Source organism: Macrobrachium nipponense, chromosome 8, assembly GCF_015104395.2.
Source record: "Macrobrachium nipponense isolate FS-2020 chromosome 8, ASM1510439v2, whole genome shotgun sequence".
Lineage (NCBI taxonomy): Eukaryota > Metazoa > Arthropoda > Malacostraca > Decapoda > Palaemonidae > Macrobrachium > Macrobrachium nipponense.
In genome coordinates, this window is record NC_087203.1 from 24,228,361 (window position 1) to 24,246,342 (window position 17,982).

Genomic DNA, 17,982 nt, shown 5'->3' on the forward strand with positions numbered 1-17,982 from the left:
AATTCAGAGGTTTCATGGATTGTAGATAAAGTAAGATTAGTGGGTTTCACAATGTACTTAACAAGATTGTGCTTTATAGGAAAACATCCAGCTACTGCATTCAAATGTTAACAAATGTACAGTATCATCATACTTATGAATTCTAGCATCATTTGGGCTTAACAGAACTAAGTTCTTTAACTAGATCGTTCTTTAGTTTTTTTATTTGAATTTCAGCATCATTTGGTATTAACAGAACTAAGTTTTTCAACTCGATTGTTTTGCATTTTTCTATTACTCAAACTTCTGATATATAATCTCAGTTTGCAAAATCTTTGCTGCATAACACCTAACATTCCCTTATCTTTGACAGCAATGGGAGCTTTTCCTTTTTACTCATATAATAAGTACTTTGTGTGTAGTTATACTGAAATTTATCTATTGTTTGACGAACTGGCAGGGGCCATTTTTCCCTCATTCTGAGAAAATAGGCTTATTAGCTCGACTTTGTGGAAATTTTGTTGGAAAATCTGACATCGCAGCTTGCTGAAAATTGTGATGTCACAAAGTATATAAAAAAAAAATGGTCATTTTGACTGGGAAAAAAACTAAAAAAATAGGATAGATACACCAGTTTGTCAAAACAGGGTTGAAATACCTATGTACTTAAGCAGACCAGTTACAATGCTAAACACTAATGCCACTTACTGACTTGCATTCTTTCTTTAGGGTGATGTTACGTACTGAGAACTGAATACTTTGAAATTCTTGTGTAGTAAATATGAAGTCTTGAATGTTGGAAAATGATAACTTGCATCAAAATAGATTTTGGTTAGACTTGGAGCCATTTTGTCTGTTCTTGACTATCCTGCAATGTTGTTTTAAAATTGTAATGACAATTTATCTTTGCACGTATGAAAACGGCAGTTGATCACTAACAGGCAATTGGCCAGATACAGTAGTCCAGGAATACTGGCGTTACACTTAGAAATTAGTAATGCAGAGATAATACGTGTCAATCAAACCAAGAATTTAACACTAAGGCTTATAGTTGGTACCTTAACCTTACAGGGAGGAGTTAATTTTAACTACATTTGACTTCTATGTGTACTCTCTTGTCTGTATCCAATTGTTTGCTTTGACTGTTTAGTCCCTATGTCAATCATAATTAGTGTATTACTATATAGTTGAAAGCTGGCTAATCCTAAAATCACAGGTACGCGAGACGGGAGACAGTTGCCCACATAGATAAACATCGTTGGGGCCAAAATATCTGTTGGCTTTTCTCCATTTCTTGACTAATCAGAGTTGATGATTTTGGTAAGTTTTCTACCACTATTGTGTATGCTTCTTATACAGCTATTCTGGTGCTGTATTTCATGAGCACACAACCTCATTGTAATTACCGAAATTTTATTGGTAAAATTTTGTTCAGTACGGAGTCTTGAAGATTTTTCAGTTCACTTATTTACCCTAGTTTTAAATATTTCAGGTCTGAAGAATTCAGAATTTATAAAAGGCGAAGCAAAGTCAACATGTGCAAGCTATCAAGGAATGAAGTGCGTCAAACAGTCTCCGGCAAATTGGCATGACCAGGCAGCTTACACTGTACAGTAAAGAAGAGGTGGAAAAATATGTACTGTACTTATTTAGGACTCCTTCGACGAAATCATCTGCCACCACTGTTTATCTATGGTATCCTCCTATATACATGCTCAGATGCTGGTATTTTTTAACCTTACCCTTTGTCACACATTACTCCACCTATAAACTATTACCCTACTGCCGAGCCTGCACTGCAGTGGTTAAACACCCCCTCACAACCCCTTCTAAACCTGAAATTAAATATTTTTAATTTTAGGTTTTATCCAGAGGGGTTGTGGGCGAGTGTTTAACTGCTGCATTGCATGCTCGGCACTAGAATAAATAAATATTTATAGGGGAGTAATCAGTGTTACCAAAGGATACTGTTAATAAATACCAGTATCTGAGCATGTATACAGAAGATACCATGAAAAAAAAAATGGAAGAGAAATTAAAATGCAACATCCAATGAGAGAATGTACAATCAATGCTTAGTGCTAAAAAAAATTATTAAAAGATAAAGCAAAACAGAATATGACTAGCTCTTTATTCACCAGGTTAGAAAACTGTATATAAAAATATTTGAGAAATTACCATATTTAGGTTATCATTATTGATGCTGTGGCACAGAGTACCATTTAATGTGCTTCAGCTTTAAAGTACTGATCCGGAATTGGAGAGTAACTACCTTCATATGCAGCAGTACCACCATATGCATTAGACAATTGTTCATTTCTTGCGGTTAAAGCATGACAACCACTCTCCATTCATGTACAAAACAGAGCCACATACTGGAGAAGACCCCAACTCTGACTTATAGTTAGCCATTTCTCTCTGAAGGCACGACAACAATGACAATCTTCCAAAATTTAGGTGCAATTAATTACTCATTTTACATTTTACTTCAGTTTCTTGCATTTACCAATTCTTCCTCCTTCGAGTTTATAACCAATCCGAAAATTAGTCCTGAAAGAAAAATGGTTTTACTATGAATAAATTCAGGCAAACATTAATTAGGTTATCTGACAAAATAATTAATGCCTAAGTATAATACAAAATTTAAAAATTCAACAAATGTCTTCTTTACACAACTTAATTTGAGAAGTTATACAAAAATATTTATACAACGCCCTAGTCATTAGATATTAAGTTTGCTTTAAAAAAAAAGGAACGGGAAGGGGGAGGGGTCAAAAGAATCATTCAATTCTCAGCAAATTGGGGTTTCTAGTTATTTAATGAAACAGCATATAGTTAAAGGTACACCCTGGAAGACAAAGTCCTGTTTAAGATACCAAACGAGAATGTCAAAAATACAATTGGATCATTGTAAAATTGATATTTAAATCTAGATGAAACCCTAAAAACCACCGACCATGCATAAATTAAAGTGCAGTGTAGATAACTGTTAAGGCCACCATAATGAGATATTCTTTCTCCAAAACAAGACTAAATATACTTTCCGCTTCTCCCTTTAAGACCGTACTTGAGCATACTGTAGTTTATGCTCTAGTTGTCTTGCAAAGTATAAGTTTTTACAAAGTATAAGCCTCTTACAAAAAAGACAAATTTCTATTCACTAGAAAATTTCAAGGGCAACACAGTCAAAAGACAAATTTCTATTCACTGGGAATTTCAAGGGCATCAATCGTTAAGTTTCTTTCCGAACCAAATACAAAAAACTGCTAGATATAAATGCCCTGATATGAGCAAAGACATATAGACTAACCTCTAGAAAATGTTCATCTCTTAGTCAATTATTAACAAAAAGTGTATTCAGTATCCTGAAATTAAAATATGTATATGGTGACTGTACTACCCAATTCCCTAAAAAGTACAGGACTGACAACCTTGCTAGTAGTACACAAGACTAGACTAAACCATTAAAACACTGTAGTTCAGGTTGACAACTGGAACTAACCTGTCATAAGTTTCTAGACCATGAGATCTATGTAATACTACCCAAACCTCTTGGTTATGAAATTAAAACATTCAAGTTTACAAAGTTCAGCATACCTACAGTACTCAACACCCCTAAAGGGTCTCTTGATTTGCTCTCGAAAGTGACCATGACCTTCAACATACTTACTGGGCTGGCAAAACAAATGGTATTAAATATTTTTTAGGTACTTTACATATCAAGTGTTATCAACTCCTCAATACCACCTGCAACACCCACAATAACAGGAGCAAGAAGATACCTTGAGAAACTATTTTTTTTTTCTCGTGGAAAAAGTCTGAGCCATCAGCATTAGTAAATCCAAGATCCAAAGCCCCATTAAACACAATTGTTGCACTTAAGTAAGTATACAATAATAACCAGCAAAACCATTTTTTTTAAATTGCAAGAACCAATATACAGAATTTCAAAAATAAACTATAAATCTACGCAATCTGATTATATTACCAATTTCATGGGTATACGTAATTAGACGTACAAGGCAAAGAGTGATAAGGCTACTATTTGAAAAGGAACAAGACATGTGTTACAAAAATGAAGTACCCAAAATGAAATATGTATTGACATGGGTGAATAAGGTCAACATATTAAAAACCTGGTACAATTAAACTAAACTACATAGTAATTCCAAATAGATTATTCTAGCAAACTAAATATTAAGAGGTAACTGAAGGTAAAGATAAGGGAATATTACCATTTTGAGCAGTTTAACCAGACCACTCATTTATTTTTCTCTCCCAGTTATGGTGAAATCAGAACAAAGGGAATGAAATGGAGATCTGGAATGTAGCTGGGTACCATTAACAATGGACAAATCTAAATGCTGGTACATAATTCCATTGGCAGAACTTATCCAACAAAGCCTTATGTTTCACTCTACCAAATGCCTTTGAGATATCAGAGCAATACAATAGTTTCCAAATGCTTCACAGATCATCTAGCATCAGTAGGAATAAGGAAATCATAGCAGAAAAAGAGGGCATTTTTAAATGAAGTTACAGATCCAACATGACAAAATACTTGTTTTATATATATGTAAAAAACTAACCATATTCATTACTATATTGATACACAACTTAAAAAACAAGAAAAATGTCACCTGTTAATACATACCTCGTATATGACAATGGGTCTTTCTTCATACACAGCATCAAAATAACCCCATCCTTGGACAAGTTTTTCTATGGAACTTGGGTATTTCACAGATGGAAGACTTTCCAAGAGATCTTTGGTTCAAGTACAGGTACAATCTCCTGATCCATAACTGCCCTAGAATGCAAGGAGGAAGTTACCTTCAAAAATTGTCATATTAACTCTCAACAGTCAAAACTAATTATTTCTATCTGTATCCATAGGAAACCTATACTATACCAATTACATTGGTTCATTTATATAATCAATTTAAATGCTCATAAAATTGAGTGATAAAATGTTTCCACAGCCAAAATAGCAAATTTAAATGTATTAAGTTTCATAAATAGGAACCAGTTCCTTATCAACTCTTCTCTCTTCTCTGAGGTATCACATTATCTTGGGGAAACACCTACAGCATGCATTACTAGAGATGAAACTTTCCCCAGTGGTTACCTCCTCACATGGAATAGTTTGATGCTCCATAAACAACCTTGGCTGGTACTATGAAGATCTAAGACTTTCACATTCGTGGTACAGTTTTAACTGATCTAATAGCAATACTGTACCAAATAACGATTCAATTGAGGTGCAGGTGAAAATTAAAACTACTGGGGTAAGAAACTCCCAAACTTAATCTCCCTATTCACAATCAACCTTCAGCTCCAGGTGTGCATCATCAAGAGCAAAATTAGGGAAAGAACTGGCCAGTAATTGTTTGTGATGTCCTTAAAAAAATCACTAAAGAAAATTTTCGTGGTCAAACAAACCAATGCCTTACAAAGCTAAATTTAATAACTACGAAGACAAACGGGAAACATAGAGCAGCTTTTTGACAGGGATTATCTCCTCTGGTAAAATGGTGGTACCTGTAAGCCTTGACCTGCCATGTTGCCCAAGCACTTGAGATACAGTTCACAAACATTTCTGGTTGTGTTCTTGGCGCTTCTAGTACTGTATTGTAGTTCTAACCCAGGATCTGACTTGAATAAAAAATGTAACAAAATTAGTAAGATTGTTAAAGAATAAGATGTTATGCTTTGAAACATCTTTATATGAAATATATTGCCATTAATTTACAATAACACATTCAACAAGCCCAGAACCTACCCTGTTACTTGATGAACTCACAAATGCAGAAGCATCAAATTAAGTCCTTAACATTATTCTGGTGTGATGCTGAAGTTGAAAAAAAAAAAAAAAAAAAAAAAAAAAAAAAAAAAAAAAAAAAAAAAAAAAAAAGTCAAATTTATAACAGACATCAGTCACAATTTCGAAACTAAAAAAATTCCAATTTTAAATACTATAACTACATACCAGGCACACAAATCTATAGAAATCTGCTTCTCTCCACATGAAAACGGACATTTTGAAATATATGGACATTAAAATAAATTTTAAACACCAACTGCTATTTTCTTTATAACACACTACTTTCCAAATTCTCGAAAATAAGTGAATAAAATCTGTTACAGAGTATAAAAAAACATCATTATTCCATATCAACAAACTTACAAAAAGAATGGCCAGGAATCTAACAGTATGAAACCATTCAGTTTTGTCCATTTTAACCATTGTCTCCATCATGACAAACACCTCTCAAACTGGGCATGTTCTCCACACATTACCCTAGTTCCTTGGGTATGTTATGCACACACTAATCTAGTTAGCGTATATTCTCCACACACTATCTAGCTAGCGTATATTCTCCACACACTATCTAGCTACTTCCTTGGGTATGTTCTCCACACATTATAATAATTCCTTGGGTATGTTCTCCACACACACTACCCTAATTCCTTGGGTATGCTCTTCAAACACACGATCTTAATTCTTTGAGTATGTTCTCCACACACACACACACACACACACACACACACAATCCAAATTCCTTGGGTATGTTCTTTCCCCACACTATCCTAATTTCTTGGGTATGTTCTCCCCACACACTAGACTAATTTCTTGGGTTATGTTCTCCATATGCGCACTATCCTAGTTCTTTGGTTTAAAGTGCTGCTCCATTGTTTACCTTCAGCAAGGCTAGGCATTTACACAATATATGTACATTACTTGTTCTCAGTATGGATGGTATTTAAAATTCATGAAAGCTAATAGCCTATATATTCCACACACACACACACAATCCAAATTCCTTGGATATGTTCTCTCCCCCACACTATCCTAATTCCTTGGGTATGTTCTCCCCACACACTAGACTGATTTATTGGGTATGTTCTCCATACGCACACTATCCTAGTTCCTTTGTTTGAAGTGCTTGGTTACCTTCAGCAAGGCTAGGCATTTACACAATATATGTACATTACTTGTTCTCAGTATGGATGGTATTTAAAATTCATGAAAGCTAATAGCCTATATATTCCAATAGGTTACTGAAATTGAAATTAAAAAAAAAAGATAGTAGGTACTAAAAAAACTACATTAATCAATTTATAGCACCAGCTGAAGTGGTCATGTTTCAATGCACGGAGACAGTCAAGTGCAGTGTCATATTCAACAAGTTGAAATCGAGAAAGCTAGAATAAGACAGGTACACATAGGTGTAATACCTAAGGATGTAAAAATTGTCAGTACATATACCAAGAAATTCTAACTGTTGGTAACTGCCTCTTATGATAATCTACCATTATAGTATAGTAAAATTTTTCGAACAATCATAAAAGATTATGAAAATCCAAATATATAAGACAGACTCAAGATTAAACTAGGATGAGAAAGACTTACGTAGTAGGTACTTGGCATCCATACTGCCAAAAAACTTAAAACATGAAAAGTTGGCAATATTAAAAGACTAAAAATTAAAAATAAAATTCCTTCCATAAATTATGACAGATATGAGACTCAAGGAAAGAAAACTAGGCTGTACATACACTAGAAAATGCCTGCCTCATGGACCCACTCAGAACCTCAAAAAACAAAAGCTTTACATAGGCAGGAAAGTGGTCCTAGCAAAAGGTCGGCATACTTCTCTGGACACTATCTTGGTATGTGTACACTAGCATATCGATCTTCAAGTAAACAACTGTAGGGAACCCTGTCCTAGCAGGTGTCTTTGCCCCACTTACCATTCCCCCTCTTCTTAATATTAATTTTAAGAGAAACCTTGAAACAGCTGCAACTTATCTGCTTTTGCCATAAGTTTTATCCAGTTTGGATATGTCACTTGAAAACTTTAAATCAAAGAATAAATTACATCAAGAACTTTGGTAAAAAATAGCTGCAACAGACTACTTTCAATATCATCAAAAGTTTATAATACTGCTCCCACTGTAGCTCAATCCATTTGCACATAGTATGTAGTGCTGCCCACTATTAGCCCACAAAAATTTCAGGAAAAACAAGGGTTGGCATAACAGCCTATGTATTCAAATCGATGAATAAGCTTTTTTTTATTATATATATGACTTGAAATCAAGCAAAAATCAATTTATTGGACTAGCTGAAGCTGTGGTGCTTCAGTGCATCACGACAAACTAAAGCATTGCGCACAGGGAGGAAAAAAAAAAAAAAAAAAAACTCACTAAAGCATCACTACTTTTTATTTACAAAATTTTGATAGTCAAAATTGAGTTGTCTTCAATGCCAAGAAATGTGATGTCAATTCCTCACCATATACATTAACCTTAAACTTAAGACTAATTGTCTTGTTTCATGTATATTTGTTTTACTACCCCTATACATCTCCCATTTAACTAAACCCTACTGTTTATTATTATTCAGAAGATTAAACCTATTAATAGCAAACAAGCCCACAGGGGCCATTGACTTGACATTAAAATTTCCGAAGAATATGGTGTTCATTATTAAGAAGAAAGAAGAGGTAAAGGAAAACACAGACAGAAGGAACTCATCTTATTAAAAAATGCAAGGAGAACAGTAATATGGTAGAAAAGTATTGCACCTTCAGATGAACTTCTAAAATTCTAATAGCATGACTCCCTTTGGGAGGCTTGTCCACAGTCCAAAGGTCTGAGGAATAAAGGACCTCTAGAACAGAGGTTTGATACCGAGGCACGTTTACTGCAAGTTGGTGCCGCTGTTCCAACAGATAAAGGGATCTAGGATGAATTGTGAATGTAAAAGACCTTTGTTGTAAAGGGAGTACAAATGACCTAAAACAGGTTGTATTGATTTTATTTATCACTGTTATAAATATAGGAGTATATATAAGAACAATACCTAACTTTCGTGCAGCATTTGCTGAAGTTTTCATTAGATATTTCTCAAAAGTTACACCTTAAATAAAAGCTTCAGACTCCTTCAGCAAAGTTCCATCCAACTGAAGAGGAGGATGGGGTGGGAAATCTGTACAAGATCTGCTAATCAATACAATTTTCACTTTGCTGGAGTTCAGCCTCATACCCTACTGACTACACCATTCCATGTCCCAAGTGAGGTTGAGGGTATCTTTATTTCCCATAAGTGGAGAATTTACTAAACCCAAAAGTGTTGCATTATTGGCATACTGAACAATCTTTTCCAGGCCAACAACCATATCACTGGTATACACTAACATGGTGTGATCCAACTTCCAGCTTACTCAGGACGGGTGGAAGATATTCCCCTCACACTTCAAGTTTCCTAACTTTTAATGTAAATTAAAACGTGCTAAAATCTAGTCAAATATAGCCTTGTTTCACCAATGAAAATATAAATATGCTATACTCAGGATAATTTTTCTGTACTGTTTAACATGCACATATTTTTTACATTTTCATTCTAATAAATAAATAAAAAATATCCTATCCTAAAATTCCTGAACTATCTTTAACTCAACATAGGCTCTTCCATAGACCTTTCCTACTCCCCCAACAACAAAGAAGTCTTTAGGCTTACTCCCTGAGTAAGCAAAAATAACATTGTACCAAGAACACTGCCCTGTGGAACTCTCGACACAATAGGCCTTGGTTCACTAAAGATCCCATCAACAGCAACTCGCTGCTGCTTACCTGTAAGGAATTCTTGAAGTAATCCTAAAACATATCCACCCACTCCAAGATTCTGAAGTTTATAAATAAGTGACTTGTGATATACTAAATCGAAAGCAGAACTAAAATCTATTTGAATTACTGAGCACTCAAAACCCTTATCAAGCTTCCATTACGGCATGTATGATAGCTATGAGAAATAATATTAGGGTAGTGTAAAACCATAAGAGAGAATCATCAGAGTACAATGAAAATAACGAGAGAGAGAGAGAGGAAGCGAGAGAGAGATAAGAGAGAGAGAGAGAGGGAGGAGAGAGAGAGAAGAGAGAGGCTAGGTGTGTGAGAGTCAGACTTCAACATTGAGGTGTAGACAGGACAAACTAGTTAGTCACAGGACATTGACAAGACAGACAAGCGGCAACAGCCAAAACTCCATCACAATAAAAATACTAAAACCTGTGACCTCGCACCTGACTCACTCAGCTTCCGTCAATTAGGATGCTCCACCTTCAAGAAGAGGTATTAACATGTTAATTTAGCAAACTCCACCTTCAAGAGGAGGAAGTAACTGTTAACCCCATCAAAAAGGGGATGGGGTAAGATAAGAGAGAAACGGCTCCACTAATCCTAACCCCGTTTGGGTGGACCTGGAACACATACAACCTTAGGGGGTTGAGCCAAGAAGATCGAGGGGGTAGCTGATGGCAGAGCAGCAGAACCAGAGCAGAGAGGACCTACTGCCGTCATACAAGAACAAAAACCTTTCCAGAGCATTATAGTGGTCATAACCTGATTACTTAGATTTTTTTAAATCATAAGTTGTAACTTGTATTTCTTTGCATCAGTAAAGCGAGAAAACTCTGCAGTTTGTCTCTCTTAACACTCCTGAGAGACTTCAAACTAATCCAGAGCTAACCATAGAGAAGAATATTAAAGTAAAAAAAGAAACAGAACCTGAACAAATCACCTAAAGAAGAAGCAAACGAAGAAAGAAATAGAAACAGGTAAGAGAACAATATCATCACAGGCATGCCAAGTCAAAAAGCACTGCTAGCAGTACCTAATTGCTTCCTGTATGCATATTGACTATCAGCTAGCAATTCTTTAGATTCAACATAGTATTTATAAGTTGCATAAAAATAGGTTATTCAGCAACTCTGGAGAGCACAGGGAGGAGAGAGATTGGGCATGTAGTTACTGCAATCTGCAGATACGCCGCTCTTTGGAACAGACACCGTATTACTAAGCTTGCACTAATTCACAAAGATACTCCAGTACATTGACTAAAGACTATAGAAACTAGTATCCTGGGAGACAACTCATTAAAAACTTTTTAGGGAAGAAACTGTCAGGACCTTCACCCCACCTGTCAAGATTATCCAGAATTTTCTTAACATACCTTGAGCCAAGTGCAAATTTTATAAGAATGCATGCTAGGTTCAGGATGACAAGTATCAGGCAAGAGGAACATCCTCAGCTGATTTCTTAAGTTCAATAACTCGATGAAGCAGTTCAGGCTTTCTTCTAGGACCAGTAACCAAACTATCATCACCCGTTGGTAGTGGTGGAATGGAAGATGAGCCTGACCCAAAAATAGATAACAACAACTAGGGTGGATCTAAGCATGTACACTGCGGTGAACTAGACTGTGGCACTTGACGCTTTTGTATAGAATTTTTCCTCCTGAACATGAATTTAAAGTAATTTTTTTTGGCCAGCTGTAATTAACCTGTAATTTACCTTTGAACTCTATCCTATGGTAAGTGGGGACCAATGGGAATGCGGGGTTTGGGGTGAGGTAAAACACTTGGGGGAAGGTTTTGTAGTTATTGCGTTATTTCCTCTTATTTATGACAATTGAAACATGAAATACAAGCTGAAATAAAGTGATAAAGCAATAATGGAGGCAGCCCCACACAACCCCCCCCCCCCTCCCCGGGGCAGGTAACACATTCTACTAGGTTAGTATCATGACCTATATGTTACACTTCAAAGATTACCTTTCTTTCAGGGGGGTTGGGGGTACAGGGGGGCGAAGCAGCTGCTGAACTTGATCCTCCCCCCCTTTAAAGTAGGGTTCCTAATCTTTATGTACTTTATTTAGTTATATCAATTGTGTTTTGATGTTCCAAAGGTTTAGTGCTTTTGATGTTGGTGATATTTATTGGGAATTGTTATTTCCCATCATATCCCCGTGTGGCTTTACCAACTCGTACCTGTGCCTTCCTCTCCCAGTATATACCCCTCCCCATGCTCCCTTTACTGGACATATGGCTCTCTGGTGGTTACGTATCCCACACCCCCACCAGAATTCAAATATGGCGGTTTGTTTATGTTTCTTGGCGCCGAACCAAAACTTCGATGATTGTTCAGTCGAAGTAGACTATGGCAATTGATGTTTTCCTATGTTATCTTACTTACTTTACAAGAGTTTAAGGTAATATTTTGCCGGTCAGCTGTAACAAATCTGTTATTTGCCTCTGAACTCTTATGACTGTACATCGCACCCTTTGTACCGCATGTAGTCTTCAAAGGTAAATTATGGTTTAATTACAGTCGGCCGAATAAATATTACTTTAAATTCTTGTTCAGTAAGTAAAATAACATTGTAAAACATCAACTGCCATAGACTACTTTACCGCGGAATGCGGGCTTAGAATTACCATAACTAAGTCCACTGTAGTTAAGGCAGAGTAATTCTTTCAGATTTCCTCTTCAAAGAATTATTTTAATCTATCTCAGCTGGTATATATATAGCTAGTTCAATTTACAGCAAAGGAAGACAACTATAACAGAGTGAGTTTCATTTGAACAATTTTGCTTCCATGCATTGAATTTGCTGTGTCATCAGCATTTCATTTAGCTTCTTGGAAACAGAATGTACTAGCAAATGAAATATAAAGTGACTGACAAGATTCAATAATGCAATCCTAATTGGCTCTGGATATAAGCCAAACTATTTTTCCAAGGTTAGAATTAAGAATACAGTACATATACAGAAGCAGCTGGTCAACAAGGTGGCGTTGGCACACCTTGTAAAGCAAATGAAATCTGCCAGGTTTGCTAAAACAACTGGGGGTGGACAGTCAGGATGGGTTTAGAAATAAAACATTCAGAAGGAGAGCATTAGGTAAAGACTAAAGCATTTCCTGCTAATCCACCAAGCAACTTTCGCTTTTTCATCACCCTGTCCTACACAATTTTTTAAAAACCGGAAATTGGATGAAGAGAGAAATGCCAGATTGTACCATCAGAAAAGGGTACTACATACCAAGAACATGGAAGGCCCTGAAACTACCTATTTCGTGCAGGGAGAGCAGGGAACCAAAAAAGGTAAAACTTCAGAAGCATGCCGCACTGGATATTAAAAAAAAATGCTAATTTTAAGCCCACATTCTGCGGTACAGTAGACTATGGCAGTTGACATTTTCCTACGTTACTTTACCTACTAAACAAGAATTTAAAGTAATATTTATTCAGTAGACTGTAATTAAACAGTAATTTACCTTTGAAGACTACATGATGGTACAAGGGTGCGACGTTCAGAGTTCAAAGGTTAATAACAGATTAGTTACAGTTGACCGCCAAAATATTACCTTAAACTCTTGTAAAGTAAGTAAAATAACATAGGAAAGCGTCAACTGCCATATTCTACTATGACTGAACAATCTTCGTAGTTTTGGTTCAGGGCCAAAAAAACTTAAACAAACCACCATATTTGAATTCTAGTGGTAGGTGTTTCATACGTAACCACCAGGGAGCAATATTTCCGGCTATGGGGAGGTAGGGGGTGGGGTACTGGGAGAGGAAGGCACGGGTACAAGTTGGTAAAGCCACGCTGGGAAATAACAATTCCGAATAAATATCACCAACATCAAAAGCACTAAACCTTTGGAACACCAAAACACAATTGATATAACTAAATAATGTGCATAAAGATTAGGAACCTTACCTTAAAATAATGTTACCTAAACACCTTCCTTTGTAGGTCAAGCCTACACTCGACTCAAGAGGGCAAAAGGCCTGTTTTCTCAAAATCCCGTTATCTTGACAGTACATTACCAACCTTTCATACTGCCCTGAGTAATGGATTGAAAAGTCCTTATACCTAAGGAAACAGTTAACACAAGTACGGGATAGAGTCGAGTTGGTAATGGGCACAGAGGAGCAGGAGGTGCCAGGGAATGCTTCTGCCACCGTGCTTGGCTGATGAGTAAAGTGAAATACACCGGGCCGGCAAGTATTGTCAGGAGGAAGTTGTGGGGGGGGGGGAGGGTTGTGGAGAGCAAGAAACAGGGTAGGGAGGATGGGGTGGGGGTAAATGTTTACATTTGTGGGGGGAAAAACACAAACACATGTATGTATTATATACATATATATATAAAGTTTTACACATCTGGCATTTACACATGTGGTACTTAAGTATAAATTATCAAGTACAAGTCAGAGGCCATTTTAGTGAATAATGAATGGAATATTATCAAGTTTCAAGGATCAGAGTGGCCAGTTCGGGGGGTAATTGAACTAAACAAGAAATGTTGAGCACAATTGTAAAAATTGTGTAACCAGTCCGATGGTGCTCCGCCCCCCATACCCACCTTAAAGAAAGTAAGTTAAAGCAAGAGTAACATATTGGTTAGGATACTAACCTAACCTAGTACAACGTGTTACCTGACTGGGGGGCTCCCCTCCCTAAAGGAAGGCAATCTTAGAAGTGTAACATAGGTTAGGATAGTGACCTAACCAACCTAACCTAATAGAATGTTACCTGACAGGGGGCTCCACGTCCCATAACCCCCTTAAAGAAAAATAATCTCAGAAGTGTAACATATAGGTTAGGATTCTTACCTAAACTAGTAGAATGTGTTACAAGACCGGGGGTGGGGGGGGGGCGTCCCGTAACCCCCCTTCAGAAAGATATAATAAAGTAAATATGTCAAATTTTATCCAAGAAATTGTTATGAGTCAGAAAGGCATGTACGTAAAGGTGAATATAGAAAAAAGAAGGGAGAAAAAATGCATGTGTAATTTGGAATGTCTGTAAAATGCAAAAATCTAAAGCCATCAATTTCACGTCATTGACAGACAGGTCTCAAAACGTCCTAAAACCACCTTCTAGTCCCACCCCTCAGGAGACTTTCAGGGGCCTGCCCTCAATTGTAACTTGTAAGATATATAGGGCAACATCATGAAGTGAGAACAAGTCAGTGCACATATGATAAACTAAGCAGAAGTATAAGCCTGAAATAATATTACACGGTTATATAACAATGAGGATAAGGAATATATGTAACTAATGTATGAATCCCCCCCCCCCCCCCAAACCTCCACTCGGTCCTATCGCAATGTAGGGTTAATAATGCAACATGGTTGGTTAAATACATTTAACCTCCCCCCCCCAAAAAAAAAAAAAAAAAAAAAAAACATGTATTACACTTAAGAAGTCGGTGTTTAAAACAAAAGCTCCTTTATAACATGGTGCATGTCTAATGTCTTATCGCTTGGCGATAGACTTTTTTGTGTTCTCCTTACGACTGTCATTCGTAAGTATTTTTTGGTTCCTCTCATCTCCCTTGGATATCTTAGTAGAGAGGTTCTTTCTTGACTAGAGGAGATGATTCAAACAGGCAAGTTGACAAGATAACAACTTTATTCTGTAACTCCATACTAGGAGATGCAGCTCGGTCGGAAGACCGATATGTTTGATCGTTGGCGTGGAACTGCCATTCTAAAGCATCGCGTCGATAGCGGAACATTAGCTATCTCAGCAATTCATATAAAAACACATACGTAGTCTGCCGGCTCGGAAGTTACAAGTTTCCGGCGTAGGTTAACAGGTCAACCGCTTCCCATGGAAGTTGTTGTGCAAAGTTATCATAAACATAAAAAATGTTGACAAAGCTTAGAGCTAGATCAGGCTACTGCAGACAGCGCATAGCGTAATCTAGGTCTGCTTTGGTCACGTAGAACCCTCCTAATGCCATGACCCCAGGTCACTGGTTTATATTTACAGATCTTGTAAATTTAATATATATGTAATTCTTACATTAGGCTCGGACTGCTACCTATTCAAGCCTTGAATAACAAAAAAAAATTACTTTAAACATTGTTCATAGGAGCGTGCTCGTAACATACGTCTAAGGATAACATAATAAGTGATTAAATGTATAAAAAGGTTCTGTTACATACCCTTGTTGACATATTCATAAACAAAGATAAATGCATGGAAAATATAGATCCATGTTTGGTAATAATAATGATTATGTACCCAAAAATAATAAAATGGTAAAAATCAAAACATGTATACATGATTAATATGATAACAGGTAACCTGATTAAGAATAATGGTTACTAAATAATGATTATAGCATGATCATGGATAATTGTTAAAGAGTACTTGACACTCTTTGTAATAGATAAATATAATTGTACAATGGTATAATAGTATAACTATGGAAATCTGCAGAAAAGCAATATATATAGGGCTGATATTTTATTAGGTGCCCGAAAAATACCTTTAGGAATATATTAATGTATAATATTGGGCTATAATGATTTATTAGGCGCCCTGGAGATACTTTAACTGTTCAAATGCAAAGGCGTGAGTCATTCTTGTCCTACATTATTGCCAGCATACGGACCGCTTTTCACACACAACACAATTCCAGACAATTCCCTAGGCACGAACTGAAGTGGCCAGGTTCAGGCGGCCCTAAACGCAAACGACTTGAGTTTAACGGGTACGTCATCCAGACGGGCCAGTACGTTCCCTTGGAGATCCTTCTGTTTACGCCTCAGCCTACGCCAAGCAAAGATGTTGACGGCGATAACCAATATGGCCGTCACGCTGAACACGGCTAGCAGAATGTAGTAGCGAAGATTTTCTCCACCTGCATAAGTCGATGACGCGTGGGTCATCTCAGCCAGTTGCGTCAAACGATGAGCTACTCGCGCGTTGTATGGGAGAGGTAGTGATGGGATGATTGTGGTAGCCCACGTGTAGTTCGCGAAATACGCCTTCTCACGTATTATCGTGTTGACCCTCTGACGGTATAGTTTGTAGATGTCCCCGTACAACCATCGGCTGCTACGAAGATAGGGGCATGGGCGGTGGTACTGTCCGGACACACGACGTCGAATCCGGCCTTATCATAACGGATCCAGGAACCATTATTCATCCTGTAATTGAATTTATTACCGTAAAAGGGATAAAGTTTCCCCAGACAACCTTCGCTTGTATGAGAGAGAGAGCCGTTTAGCACTATGTCTAACTCACATGAATCCGTTGATATAGGATAGAATTCAAAGAGTCAGCTGTACAAATTTTATTATTCATGGCTTCTGAACAGTGAGTGAGTTTATCTAAGTCTTTAATGACTGTAAATGATTTCTTATCAGAAGAAATCAGTACATGCCCCGTTAAATTGGATATTACTGGATTTTGAGTTATTCGTCATAAAAGTAGGAAACGGTGCTATTTTGTATGATTGCCAAGCATCGGAAGAATCAAAAGGAATTGTGATCATAATTCTATAATTTTCTACGCTGACTGATATTAGGCTATAATAGAATTCTACTTTATGGGCATCCAATAAAGGAATATACCCTAGCTTCTCCCGTCCGTTTTCCAAAGTTAACGTCAGATCTTTAATAGGCATGAGGTGAGGAGATAACACACCCTTTGTTGCTAACGTAATTGCTTCTACGTAATCTTTTGACTTTTCAATAAAATGTGATATTTTCACACGGATATGATCTATTTTCGAACTATAGTAAGCTAAAGTAGCCAGCAAATGTTGAACTTCCATGACCTGATCGATATTATTTGAATGTTCATTAACGATATTCATTATTTGATTGATCGAAGATAACTGGCTGCGAAGTTCTGATAAGGCCAGTTCCGTTTTGTGTTGCAAAAACTCAATTCTTTTATTTTGATTATTTATCTTGAGGCGATTTGAGATTCCTAAGCCTAGATTCGCAACTGATCCTAAGATGTTTAGTCCAGCTAGAATAAGCGGGTTGCGGCGTTCAAGAGTATTGTGCCGCACAGACCACATCAGCAGGTCACGAGCGAGTTCTTCTGCCTCGGCGGTTTTATTTTGTATGTCATAAGACAACATTTCCGCGACGCTTAGTGTTTGAGCTAGTGAAATCTCTGAGTTAGCATGAAAATTACGTTCATGCATTTCCTTAAGGGAAATACCAAACCTCATCAGGTCATTCTTTAAGTTAAGGACGTCATCTTCAGGTAAGAAAATAGCATGCATATCTACCTCGATAACAATATTACTTGACACGATGAATACATCATCAATTCTCTCGATAATCGAGCCATGATTAAATTCTATGTCTTTCGTCCTAGCGCTCTTTCCATACAACAAA

At 36.8% G+C, this 17,982-nt stretch overlaps 1 long non-coding RNA gene across 2 annotated transcripts in view; it reads right to left on the minus strand.

Moving 5' to 3' along the window:
* Window positions 1-2,093: 2,093 nt before the first annotated feature.
* LOC135223218 (uncharacterized) overlaps window positions 2,094-17,982 on the minus strand; it is a 28,543-nt gene continuing 12,654 nt past the window's right edge. The window contains exons 2-5 of one of the 2 annotated variants that reach the window (XR_010316426.1): window positions 5,762-5,830; window positions 5,521-5,630; window positions 4,634-4,789; window positions 2,094-2,529 (exon numbers count right to left, since the gene is read on the minus strand). This is a non-coding gene — a long non-coding RNA (uncharacterized LOC135223218). Of the gene's footprint in view, window positions 2,530-4,633; window positions 4,790-5,520; window positions 5,635-5,761; window positions 5,831-17,982 lie in introns of both variants that reach the window. The other variant, XR_010316425.1, reaches the window with a different exon arrangement.